This window comes from Terrapene carolina, unplaced genomic scaffold, assembly GCF_002925995.2.
Source record: "Terrapene carolina triunguis isolate 2854851 unplaced genomic scaffold, T_m_triunguis-2.0 Scaffold183, whole genome shotgun sequence".
Taxonomy (NCBI): Eukaryota; Metazoa; Chordata; order Testudines; family Emydidae; genus Terrapene; species Terrapene triunguis.
In genome coordinates, this window is record NW_020664534.1 from 4074023 (window position 1) to 4087899 (window position 13877).

The 13877-nt window shown below is 40.7% G+C and overlaps 1 protein-coding gene across 4 annotated transcripts in view; it reads left to right on the forward strand.

Annotated features, from left to right (window-relative positions):
• Nucleotides 1–6301: 6301 nt before the first annotated feature.
• The window catches only part of LOC112107002 (poly(rC)-binding protein 3-like), a 457963-nt gene continuing 450387 nt past the window's right edge, over nucleotides 6302–13877 (forward strand). For all 4 annotated transcript variants that reach the window (XM_026654134.1, XM_024200517.2, XM_024200513.3 and 1 more), the window contains exon 1: nucleotides 6302–6358. The gene's annotated coding sequence lies outside the window, so the exon portion shown is untranslated. The remainder of the gene's footprint in view (nucleotides 6359–13877) is intronic.

Below are 13877 nucleotides of genomic sequence, written 5' to 3' on the forward strand. Positions count from 1 at the left end.
TCTCTTTCAAGGCTCATTAAACACAGATTTATACACAAAATAAAAGCTTAGCTCTTCAGTGGCTAAATATGTGGTGGCATTTATTCACAAAAACATAATACGTAGACCTAAAGCTGTCAAAATCTATAATGGATGTAGTCGATGGTTGTTAGTGAAGTTGTTCAATGGGACTCTGGGAGAGCAATGCTGAGATGTTTCCCTTAACGAAAGACCTCATTTCTATGGTTTTATTTGCATGTCCATACTGTAAAGCACAAGTTCCCTGATCATGGATTTTGAGATCTGAAAGGCAGGAATATCCTAAAAATTATGGAAGTGTTTTAAAATGCGGGGCAGGCTTCTTTCAAAGACTTCACCAAGAAGTGTTGCATAATCTTAACCTTTCTAAAATTCTCTAATTCTTCAATGCCATACAAATTCAGTGGGGGAGAAAAATCTTGTGTTTTAGCATACTTTTCTTCTCACTTTTACCTGGTATTCCAGCCACCATGTCCAGTTTGGTAAACAGCTTTTATAAATACAGCCCATTTTTTTAACTTAAAAAAAGATATCCACAGAATGCTTTGTCTTCTTTTCCAATGGCTTTTTGGATTTAGAGACAAGAAATGCAAAATGAAGCATATGATTATAATGCATGTTGGTTGAGGCTCTTTAAAAAGAGTTTGACCATAATTCCACAAAGTCTGAGTGCCAAAAGTTTGGCATCTGAATTTATATTTAGACACTTATTTAAATGGCTTGACTTTTCATGTGCTAAGCATTCACAGCTCCCACTGACTTAGTTTTTTATATACATGACTATGAAACCCCAATATAAGTAACCAAGAAAATTATCTAAATAGTGCCTGCAAATCTCATCTCAAACTGTGACTGTTAGAATTTAAAAATATAGCTCAGCAATACAGAATATCTGACCCGTATGTACTAGATCAGCTTTTGTGTAATTTCTCAATCCACATTTGAGTTTTAAATGTTCCGCTTTTGAAAGCTTTTCCAAATATGCCATTAGTTCCAGCCCCATTTTCTCATTCTTTGCCACATTTTCAACTAGCATTTCTCCCTGGTTTGACTTGTGGCAACTCCGAATGATAGACATGCTGCAACTGCTAGATTTAACATTCTTTAATTGGAGATCTTGCATAATACTATTGGAGTGTCTTCTCTATCCTTCTGAAATCCCCACTTCTGGATTACTACATGACATCACTGCTGACCTCAACACTGGAGTGCCAATCTGACAACAAAACAGTGTTTTTATTCAGAAATACAACCATCCCTTGCTACTTCACACCTTGCTACTCCACAAATCTGACTTCAGAATATTTAGTTTAGTTTAAACTATCACAACTCATTACAAGTCACATCACAAGTAAAGTGCAGTTGACTAAGTGTATGTGAAGCATCATAAACAGTTCATTCATTTTAGAAACCGTGTTTTAGTTTGGCATGTTTGAGATCCAGATTCAAATTTTCCACATTGAGCTTTTTAAAACATAAACAAATCTATTTGCTATTTTCCCCAAAATGTGTTTAATTTGCAATGGTTCTCAGTCATTTATGGGAATTAGTGAAGTCCAGCTATAATACCTACCTCCTAGAACACTGCCATCTTTTCTGTGTTTAGAGAGAAAACCGTGCCAACCACATGTTGGACAGGAATTATATTAGCAAGCTGACAAATCCAGGTTAACAAAAATACCATTTGGTTCAATTTTTTAGTAAGACTGCTTTTGCTTTAGATTTAAAAATTATTGAATATTTTCCTTACTATCATAGAGACAGAGTCTTCAGGACGTTGCACCTACTTCTTTACAAAGTGAGTGTAAAACTCTACCAAATCGGCATGGTGATATTTTTGCACTCTCGTTATAGTCACTTTGCACAAAGGTAATTGGCTACACGTGACAAAAGGCAGTGGAGAATCAAACCTCAAAATTACTAGATTTCAGGCTCATGTCATTAGTGTCTAAATATCATTGCTGACTATTAGCTTTTTGCCTCGTAGTCTGTAAATACAGCTTTTTCAACAAATGTTCACTTTACAGAACTCCACTGACAACTCCTTAGCAATGTCTAGCATGGCCAAAGACTAAATAGATTATAGGGAATGAAACTTCTTTTGATTCTGAATATGGATGAGGCACCTTAGCTGGGAGCAGTGTGGGCGAAGCTTACATTGTTGCTGCCCATGCTGTGTCTACCTCCTGGGGGATAAACGAGCAGTAGCTTCTGCTTTATCTAATGCTTTTGTCATTTCATGGTTAGGAAAGAGAGTCAAGTGTAACGTTCTCATCCACTTGACTGCGGGAGTTAAGTAAGTCACTTGTATGGCATGCAACAAAATAATCTTACCATGAGCTCATCTTCTCTGGTTTTGAGATTCTTTACAGCAGTCACTGTTTAAAAATCAGCATTTACTCACCATTATCGTACACTGCAGTAACTAATACATGTCCAAGCCTGATCATGTTTTCTGTGGGATGGGACTAAAGGGTAAGAATTATCCTAAAATTTCTCTTTTTCTTACACAGTCACTCACTCTTCCTGATACCTTGCAGTATGGTTTCCTTGGAACCTTAATGCTAAGGTTTGCCTAGTCGGTGTTTAAATGGTGGAGCCAACTTAATGTTGATGACAACATTTTTCCTAGTACTGAAATAAGGGGAATGTTGATTCAAACCTTGCACTGGTCTAAAAAGAAAAAAAAAATAGAGAGACAAGGTGGGTGAGGTTATATCTTCTATTGGACTAGCTTCTGTTTGGGAGAGAGACAAGCTTTCGAGCTTACACAGAGTTCTGACATGAAGAAGCTATGTAAGCTCGAAAGCTTTTCTCTCTCACCAACAGAAGCTGGTCCAATCTCACCCACCTTGTCTCTCTAATATCCTGGGACCAACACGACTGCAACACCACCACATACAATAAATATGACACTACAAAGTGGAAGAGTTATTAGAAATAATATTCCTAAAGAGACTATGGAATCAAAAGCATGAGAAATTTTCTCTTTGGGTCTTGGTGAGCATCTGTTAAAGATGAAATAGAAATATCAGAGAGACAGTGTGAATAATACTATTATTTACTCACCTTTTGTAATGATTTTTTAGATCCTCAGATGAAAACAGTTATGAAAGTCCTAAATATGATGTTTATTACAGAAGAGCCCAATTCTGCATTTTTGTCACTTTCTGTCCCCCTAATTGAAGTTAATGAGACTTTTGAATGTGGAAGGAGACCAAAATAGGGCCCCTTGAATTCTGCAAAGAAAAACTGGGAATCAACCAGGTGGCTTAAAATTTCCACCCCCGATAATTGTGAAAGTCAGAACTGTAAAGGTTTCCAGGAATCTAAGGCAAACATTGCACCAAAACCATTTCATTTACAGAATTAAGGGAATGGAAAACAATTTATCAGTGATTATATAGTTCACAGACAGGAAAACATCACCTTTGGATTGTTCTCTTAAAAGCAATGGATACATTTTAAGTTGCTCAGCAGAGCTTTGTTCAGTTGACTAGAGGCTCAGCTATCTCAGTAACGAAAGATTCCCTGGGAAAGTTCCTTTTTATAGCAGAAACTGATCTGCAGAAAAGTAAACAGCAAGTACAAGACTCTGTTCATTACCATGGTGAGAGGCATGTAGACCTGTTCTTAGAAAATGTCAGAAACTTGAATTTTTAACTGGCCCAATTGGAGCTCCTACACTCATACAAAACTGTCTGCTGAAAAATCCATATTTATCCCTTTTGATGCCACACAAGCAGTCTCTGACCACATTGCCCTGGAGCTGATTCACTGACACATTACAGACCTGAGCTTCTTTAATAATAGTGTTAATCTTTATACCTTTGTTCCCACGCCACTTTGTTTAAAAAACAGCTTTTTTCATAATGCACATCTTGACACAATTAAACATCTTTGTATATGAGCACTGGACAATGAGAAGGTAGTAAGAGAATTGTGCACTCTGCTGAATTCTGTAATTCTGCAGCTAGAGGCTCTGCTCTGGATTCCATTCAGGTTTTGCAATTGATTGCAGTGGGAGCAGGATTAGGCCTTCAAGTAGAGAGATTACACCTGTACCAGTAAAAGGCTGCTACCCCTCTGTGAGGGTAGGGGAAGACTGGGTTAATGTGGGATAAACCGAAAAAGAAGAACTTGCTACGTAAGTCAGGCCACATTTAGAGCCCTTATAAATTTTTGTAATTCTCCTACCTTTTCTTAGTTTATCTTGAATCTGATCTCTAATCTCAGTGAAGTAGAATCAGCTAAACAGTTCAGGGCAACTGATGTGGATCCAAAGTAATTACAGAGACAGTGAGTACAATACATGTGAACTCTCTGTGTAGGTATACCATTGGATTATATATATTGTATGTTCCTAAATCCACAGGGTAAATATTTACATTTCATTTACTGTAATGCCAGTAGAAGCTTGAAATATAACGTAATCCCATTGTCCAGCTATGCTGGAAGAATGCCAGGAGGTAATGTCAAAGTTCCCAGGAGTTAATGGCACATGGTTAAGACAGGTCTGCTTCATAGCCAATGGTACACAAGGGAGTGATGTGGCCAGCATCACATCCGACTGTCTTTGAATGCCCTAATCTGATGGATCAGGTACCTATTTTGCAGTTGGGTGAACTGGAGATGGCCTTTCAGAGGGAGAGGGAGCAGTACTTGAACCCGTGACCTTCAGACGAGGGCCTTAACCACTCAGCCACCACGTGGGGTTTTAATGAGGCTCTCTTAAATATCTGGGAGTACCTGGAAAATAAATTGGACAGTGCAGGTCATCACCATTTCCATAATCCCTTCCATATACTCAGGGGGCCTCCCCATTTTCAATCTGGTCCTAGCTACCGTGCTGCTGGGACTCCACCACGTCCCTCATGTGGGTGCTAGAAAGGAGGGGGATTGACATTCCATTGTAAATGTAGGAGCACTGAACTCATCAATTGTATCCAATCACCATATCCATTCCATAATGAGTACTTGCACTGGACATCTACTGCAAGGAGGCACCAGCAATTAGCTTGGCTATCTCCCCTGATCCTAGACAGGTTCCCAGATATTTACTGATGCCTTCTTCAATATCAGCCAAAAATAGATCTGTTCCCTAGTTGGATAGGTATATCCCATCCTTGATGAATATCTCAGGTATCCGGTAAAATATACCTGGCTGAGAAATTACCAGCCCTCCCCCGCCCGGGGTAAGAATTTGGCCACTTCCATGTTCACATACCTTGTAATCTTATCAACTCATGGAGGCTTCACAGCTCCCTGCCACTCCCTGCACTGAAACATGTCAGACCAAATAATGGTCACTCCCAGCTTTACATTAGTACCACTCCAGTGATTTCAGGAAAACGGCACTGGTGTAAAACTGCTTACACTCCCCTTACCAACTCCCAATTAAAATGCTTCAATATAAGACAGCAAAATAGGTAGTCTGAGTAGTTTTTTGGGGGGTGGGTTGGCAAAGGTGGAATTAGTATAATAAAAATAATTCCTGGCCACATCACTATCTATCCCTCTTGATTTCCCTTTCCTCTTCCCTCTCTCTCTCATCTGCCCTCCCTCTTGCTTTCCTACGCCTTCCTTTTTTGTTCGTTTGGGAGACATTATTACAGACCTTTTAAAAATGAGCAAAGGCAAGGGCAGAAAGAGGAGAGAAGCCGCAGCTCAGCATTATTGCAGGTTATTATTCATTTTAGGATCCACCCTGCTTTTTTTGTGGATAGACTTGAATTCTGCCATATTAGTTGGGGCCATGGAATTGCAGTCAGTTGCAGGCCTTGAGTCATTAGTGTGTGCGGGTGTGTGGGCAGCCAGATATGATACAAGACCATTTACAACATTTTTGCCGTTAACTCTTGGAGGGAGGTTTTCAAAGAGCACCTAGCGCACCAAGAATTTAGGCACATACATCCCATTGAAAGTCAATGGGCTTTGGGTGCTTTTGACAGTCTCTCCCTCAATATACCTCTGAAGATCCAAACCTGTGATCTTAATTCTGGCAACAACAAAAAACACATTGATCTCAGTGACAATTCTCTGAGTAAAGATACAAGATGGGCCACTGGTTGGCAATGTTATATTATTTGTGCATGTTTTAATATATAAAGAACGTTAATGCATATATCTATGGTAGAAACAGCAAAAGGTTTCAGGATGCTAAGCTCCCGGTGTCAGGCTTGTCCCCTGAAAAGCTTGGTATTTGTTAACCTGGTCTAAAGTTTTATGAAGTATAGGTCAATATTTTGTTATAAGAGAAAACTTATTACTTCATCTTCTACAGGTCAGATTTTCTTCAGACTGAGAAGGAGTTGTAGCGCATGAGGATCTGATACAGTAGGTAAGTTGATTTCAATTCTCTCTCATGTCTAACTTTTATTACTTTGCTGACTGGTACTGGCTAAATTGCGAATTTTACTCTTAATTACCCTAGTGCAAATACAGAGTAAAGCCATTGATTTACATGGGTGTAATTGAAAATGGAATTTTAGCCACAGTGTTTTTCAAAATCAAATTGCAGAAACAATAATATTATTAAACTTGCTTTTAGTCATTGATCATAGACACTAAGAGATCAACAGAAGAAAAATGGTTTCAGTCTAGTCTGTTGTTGAAATAAATTAAAGTAAAAATATTTTTTATGGGAAAGGATAAACCTACATCTTATCTCATGGCTGCTCAGAGGATCCACTGTAATTGATGTACTGTAATCACGCTCACAGAGTAATGACTATCCCTTCCGATACAGTAATGCCGCCGATGAGGTTAAATTACTTAACAGCACAGTTTGTCCTTTCTGCCCTTTCCTACTTACCCTGTCAGCTTATGAATCAGACAAGCTGTGCTGAAAACAATGTATCCAAGCATGTAGCCAGAAGATAAATGAGAGATTGATGTAAGGGTGGAATTTTATATTGTGCCGATCATTGAGTTCTACAATCCAGGGCAGTTGTTTAGTGCTTAGAATTTAGAGTTATAGATGTGTTTTGGCTCTTGGTCATGGAACAATGCCATGGTCAAGCTGAAATCTCCCTTAACCTGCAATATGTGTCGCTGCTTGGGTTCCAGAGTAATAGTGGAGAATAATTTGAAAGGATTAAATTTAATCATGACAATGTGGCTCTAGAAACGGTTTGTGGTATCAACCACTGTGAAAATCATTAGTGTATGGGTTGTGGTGATGAGAAGCACTCTAGTTCTCTGGCTTCCTGTGGGATTGCCTGTTATGTCACTCAAACAGATGAATTGTGGGAGAATTTATTTCCTTTGACAGAGTCTGGCAAATAAAGCTGAATTAAACTCATGGTGGAAGTTTCTTAAAACACAGTACAAAGATGGAAAAGGTAAATAGCTTTTAGTTTGGCATCTCTGCAAGTCCAGCTTAAAGTCCGTTAGTAAATTTTGTTTAGTGACATCAATGCTTGAGACCTTCAATTTGCAGAGCTATTAATTGTTTTAATTTTCATGAGTACAAAATATACATCCCTGAGACAAATCACATGGTTGTTTATTTACAATATGTGTATTTGTATATATAAAATTGTTATAGTAGCGATTAGAGTGAAGGTAGAGAAAAATGTGATTGCTTTCTGTACAGGACTAAACTTGAGGACAAATCTATGGAATTGCACTCACAGTACTTCAAAAAAAATTCTTGTGCATTTGCATGGACTTAATCCCTCCATCACATACAGGAAACATTTTAGTTCCTTTGTTCCTGCACAATAATTAAGTCTGTTTCTCCTTGCATTTTCCATGCATGTTGATCTGGGCACCCACCACATATGATTTGAACTACATTTGTTCTAAAAATGTCAGTATATTTCTGTTGCGTTCAAGGAACAATCTAGACACCAATTACTTGGTAGCTAAAATGATACCTGTAAATCTCTATCAATATTAAACAAAATAGACCAGATTTTGCCCTGATGTACACCCCATACAACCACAGTGAGGTCAGTTCAACCAACTGGTATTATTCAATGGAATTGTTTGGATTGTAAATTGCTGGAGAACATTTGTAACCTAGTTGATAAGGTGCCTGTTTTTGATTTCAAAGACACTGAATTCAAAGCCTCCTGGGATTTTCATAGTAAGCCTTTGTGTTAATTATGTCCATCAGTGTGTTTCCCCCTTAACTTGGCGCTTTTTTTTTTTGTACGTGTGAAATATCTTGAATTAAATTATATACAATTACAAACTGCGGCCTGACCTTGCATTCCTTCAATAGGAGATATGCACATATATATGTACAAATGTGCTGTGGGACTGAGCCCCGTACATTAAAGGCAGATGTGCTCTACAGACATGCTGTATCAGAAGAGTGATCTTCAAAACATCAGATTGAATTGATAACTGACATCTCTCCGTTTCTACATTGCTTCTAATAATGTGGAATTAGTGATAATCCTAATTCCAGAAAATGCCCTCTGCAGGGTCTTAGAAAGTCAGGGAGAGAGAAAGTGGTGGCCTACAGAAGAGGGACTGACCCCCTATGCACAAGAGATGAGATCTATTAGTGGAGAGGACCTTCCATGTATGTATCTTCAGAGCAGGTTTTGGCCCATCATTGTTATTTATCTGTAATATAAAGAATACATTGGTACTTTATGGACAGATACTTGCTTTGAAGATCATAGAATCTAGGGGCCTGATCCTGCTCACACTGATGTCAGGGACCAAAGTCCCATTTACTTTAATTGGAAGACACTCAGTCCTAGGTAGGCCATGCTCAAATGCCAGGCCAGGAGGGGAACTGGAAGGAACAGCAAGCAATGTGGATGTAACAGTGATGTGTTAGTTCCATAATCATTGTTTGGATTTTATATTTTGAATATTTCATTTATTTTTAAAAATAGGGGAATGGATGGGAATATCAGTGGCTTGGTCTCAATGGGGAGAGGGCTCTAGGGTCTTTTGGAAATATAATAAGGAGGCATGGCAGACTTGGTCAGAGAAGGGATTTCCAGAAAGCATTTCTCATATGGAAAAATGTATAGAGCTGAGAGGGAGAGGAATAATCAATTTGGATTGAAGAAACCAGTTACGCGTGGGGTTAAAATAAGGGAAAGTCAGGGGAATGCAGCTAAAAGCAGAGGGCAATTCTCCTTCCTCTCAGCACCGCTTATACCGCTACTGCCTCCTTGGCTGGTGTGATGATTAGCTCCCCCTCGTTTCATTCTACTTTAACCACTGGGCAAGTGGCTTGCATGGAACGAAGGGGACAAGAAGAGCAGAAGGGGCTGAGTTTAGAGAAGTGGACAGGAGCCAGGTTTATTCAGGCCCTTGAAGAGGATAGGACAAGGAACACGAATTTCATGCCAAGGTGGTGGAGAGAATTGTCAAACCTTGCCAAGGTGCTGGAAAACAAAGCAGTTTCCTGATGTGTGTTTTAAAGTGAAGAACCAGCATCCAGATGTTAAGAGCATTAGAGATACTGAACAAGTTAAACTGTGTTATTGACGCTGACGCACAGGTGCAGTTTCCAGTGATGTTCAAAATCTGATCCATTGGGGAGCATGATAACCCAAACACCATGAAAGTCAATGGCACTTTGCTTTAAATGTATATAATGTAGTAGAACATCCTTCTTAGTCCTGTGGTTGCTTATTTTAGAAATTGACACTGAAAAGAAGCTCCCCTAAGGCATATTCTGCTGGACCTTGTTTTCATTTACCTATAATCTTTCAAATGCTAGTGGGTTTGTTCTTCGTTTAGCAATGATTTATCCAGAATAACTGTGAACACTTGAATGTATATAGAAATAGGGAGGTTTTAGCCTTAATTTTGCTTCTTTGGTTTTATTCCTTCTTATATCACTTTGATGTTGCTTATACAGTGGCTATCCCAATTACTAATCACCAGTGTCACTGTTGCAGTTCAGATCCTGTGCCATGAGTATTGTTCCTGATAGAGCTGAACTGGTGAATTAAAGAAAACCAAAACAAACAATAGTGAGGACAAAGCCTCTGAAAATGAAGCCATTTGTGTTCAGTTACTGATGTTTTGTTCCTGTCACTGGGATGCTGTAATATGGGGTCAAGTATCAGGGGGTAGCCGTGTTAGTCTGTATCTACAAAAACAGCAAGGAGTCTGGTGCCACCAGACTCCTTGTTGTTTTTGTAATATGGGATGACTGAATAAAATGTCAGTAAAATTAACAACCTGGCATATGTGCAGTAAATATCGAAGATTGGATGTTCTGTTTTATTTTGGTTTTTTCGTTAATGATGCACTGCCAAATATATCATTATTTTTCTTCCTGGTTTTATAGCAGCCACACTTTTTAATGTTTAATAGTTCCTAAAATACTCTAACCTATTAGTTAAATTGAGCATTCTCCCCAGGTCATCACTTCACAATGTTATGTTTGTTTATGTAACCCTTCTGCTGTGGGGGGTCGGCAGCAACAAGGGTCAGATTCAACATCTAGGGGATCCTCTTAACGGTACAACACAACTGGTTTGAGTCTCCACCCAGTAATCTGGGAAAATAAACACTACCCCTGGGTGTCTCTAAGAGGCAATACTTTCCCTCTCACAAGCACTGAGTTGGTGTACAGCAAAGACAGCCTTTAATAAAAAGGGAAAAGGAACCCAGCATTATTTTGGGGAAACTCCACATCCATGATTTGAAAGTGTGTAACTATGAGCAAACACCCACCCCTGAGTACGCTGGGCAGTGCCCTTTGCCTCAGGTTCTCACCTTATGGTGTGAAAGTCTGACAACAAATATTCCTTTAACACATCACTCCCCTCTCCCTCCACTGCACCCCACTCTCAGTTGGTTGTCCTGAGTCAGCAAAGACCCAGAGTTCAGAGGTGGAGTCACCTGGATCCACCTCCCACACCTGAAAACGGGGGGAGGGCATCAAGCAATGCTACTGCTGCCTCTGGTCACTGCCACCTCTGCCACAATTCTCTCTGCTGCTATCACTGCCACTTCTGCAATGCCACATTCTGAGGTTCCCCCACTTAGTCCAGCTCTGAGTGTTTTCTCTGGATAGCAGGGAATGTCTGGGCTACTGCCTCTTTGTTGTCTTTCACTGCAACATCGTCCCCATTCCAGGGCTAGGGCTTAGCCCCTAGACCTGCTCGTCAATCACTGACCAGAAACAACTCCCACCTGAATACAACCGGCTCTGTCTTTAAACACTGGAGAGGGGAGGGTCAAATGGTGTCTAGGACTCTTTAGGCAGAGTCCACACCACCAGGTGGGAACACTGTCCCCCGCCCCCTCTCATCTTCCATGGGATTTGGCCTCTGGTTAGCAAGTGAGGCTCAGTTTAGGGTGACCCCCTTAATCAGGGCATTAAGTACAGTTCTGCTGCTTTTCACTCATACAATAAGGATAACATTTTATTACCCCTGCATTTAATACTGAAGTGAACTGTAACCCAACATCAGCCAAAATTGATCACTTTTTGGCAACGCAGGTCTGTCTGCTGCACATGAAGGCAGAGTAGATGTGTCTAGGCAAATACGGTCTGTTCCTGAAGTCTTTTCATCCAGGGCATCACTAGATGCATAGGCGCCAACTTCCACTGTTCCCAGTGGGTGCTTGGCACACACACCCCAGCCCCACCCCTGCACCGCCCTCGCCCCACCCCCATTCCATCCCTTCCCCAAAGTCCCCGCCTCTGCCCCGCGTCTTCTCCCCCTCCTCCCCTGAGCGCTCCACATTCCCGCTTCTCCCCCTCCCTCCCAGCACACTGCCAAATAACTGTTTGGTAGCAGCCGGAGGGGAAGCACTGAGAAGTAGGCGGAGGAGCAGGGATGTGGCACGCTCGGGGGGAGGAGGTGGGATGGGGGATGAGGGGAGCTTGGCTGCCAGTGGGTGCAGAGCACCCACTAATTTTTCCCCGTGGGTGCTCCAGCCCCGGAGCACCCACGGAGTCGGCACCTATGACTAGATGTCGGGGAGAGCTCATTCAGATCCTGCTTACATCCAGGTAAATGTTCTGTTTATGACCTGGGGGCACAGCCTGTGCTGAGGGAAGGGTAGAGCAAGCCTTCCTCAGTAGGTGCAGAACATTCCCCCTGTGTATGCCTGGTCAGCTCTACAGGCTGGTGGAGCAGTGTGTGGAGCCAGGTACTTGCCTCCTGCTCATCCGTCTCCCACCTTTTGTGGGTGAGTATTGCCCAGAAGATACATAGAGGGAGCAGTCCCTGCTCTGCTGGGAACATAGGGACTGCAATTATTCTTGTTGTTTTGGTACCTCTAACCTTTTATTTTTGAGCTCTACCCGCATTACATTTTAATAAGACTTTAAGTCCAAAACACTGTGGTGAGAGCTTTTTGTCTGTATGACTTATGCACCCAGTGCATTATGCTATTTCTGTAATGTTGCAGGACATGGTGTTTAGAAGGAGACCCATTCTTCCTCTAATATTCTTTCCCAGTTATTCTACATGTACTTATGCCAATGAGGTATAATGATGTCAGAGCTATGCCTAATTAGCAAGAGATCCTCCTTGTTAAATCTCTTCTTCCTTCTCCTGTGTATTTCTTCTCGAGATTTCCTTGTAATAAGTCGATTGACTTCACGTGAAGTGACAAAGTGTCTTAGTTTAGAGGAAAGGAATAATTGAAATTCTTGTAAACTACCGTATGTTCGCTAATAAATTCATCGTAGGATAACCAAATCCCTCTCCTGAAGATGTAAGATAACATACTTAGCTTTTTCTGTCATTTTCTCTTGCCATGTTAGTAATTCTGAAGATATTGGTGGGTGACTTAAGAGTAAGTGCTTTGTCGCATCAGGACATTGAAGTGCATGATTGTGTCCTGTTGACTTGCTTGGCTGAATAAAAGCACAAGTCTGAGTAAAACAGGGGACAAGACCTTAATTGTTGTTGTTTTACATTTGATTGTGCACCAGATTCCAGAAAGCAGGAACACCACTGGTTGAAGGGGGGGAAAAAAACAACCACCACCACTCCTCCCACAAATGCACCTCACTCGCCAGTCACCTTATATTTTGATTGCCACAGCTATTCTCATTAAAACTCGGACAGTTTTGACTTGCAAAGTCTGTTTGCCAGAGGTATTCAACCACTTTGTTTTTTCTATATTTTATTTATGACCGAAACAACCTTCTTTACTTTACAGTGGCATAGGGAAAGGTAGGAGAGAGGTCCTGGAGGCCAAATTTAGGACACTAGGTAAGAGATTGAAGTCTAGGACCTCCATGTTATCATTCTTTGAAATAGTTCCAGTTCCACATGCAGTTAGATGGGCAGAACTGCAGGGTCTCAATGCATGGATGAGATGATGGTGTAGAGAGAAGGGTTTTAGGTTTATTATAACCTGGAGAGTCTTTTGAGAAAGGAGGAGCCTATGCAGCAAGTATGGGCTCCACCTAAACCAAAACAGAACCAGACTGCTGGCATGTAAAATTAAAAAGGTCATCGAGACGTTTTAAAACTAAAGTCTGGGGGAAAGCTGTGGAGGAGCATGTGATTTGGCTAGATACATCCCATAGTGGAGGATCTATTAACAGGGATTCTCTACATCCTAGTAAAGAGGAGAGGATGGAAGTTGATAAAGTACAGGTAGGAACTGAAGAGAAACAGTCAAATGAAAAATAGACCCTTTCAATTATATCACATCAAGAAAGACAACTAAAGAGACAAATTTTGAAAGTGCTTGTGTATAAATGCTAGAAGTCTAAATCCTAAGATGGGTGAACTTGAGTGCCTGGTAGTATATGAGGTTATTGATCTAATAGGCATCACAGAAACTTGGTGGAATGATGACAATCAATGGGACATGGTAATAGCAGGGTACAAAATAAATAGGAATGGCAGAGTAGGCCATGCTGCTGGGGAGGTGGAACTATATGTGAAAGAAAGCATAGA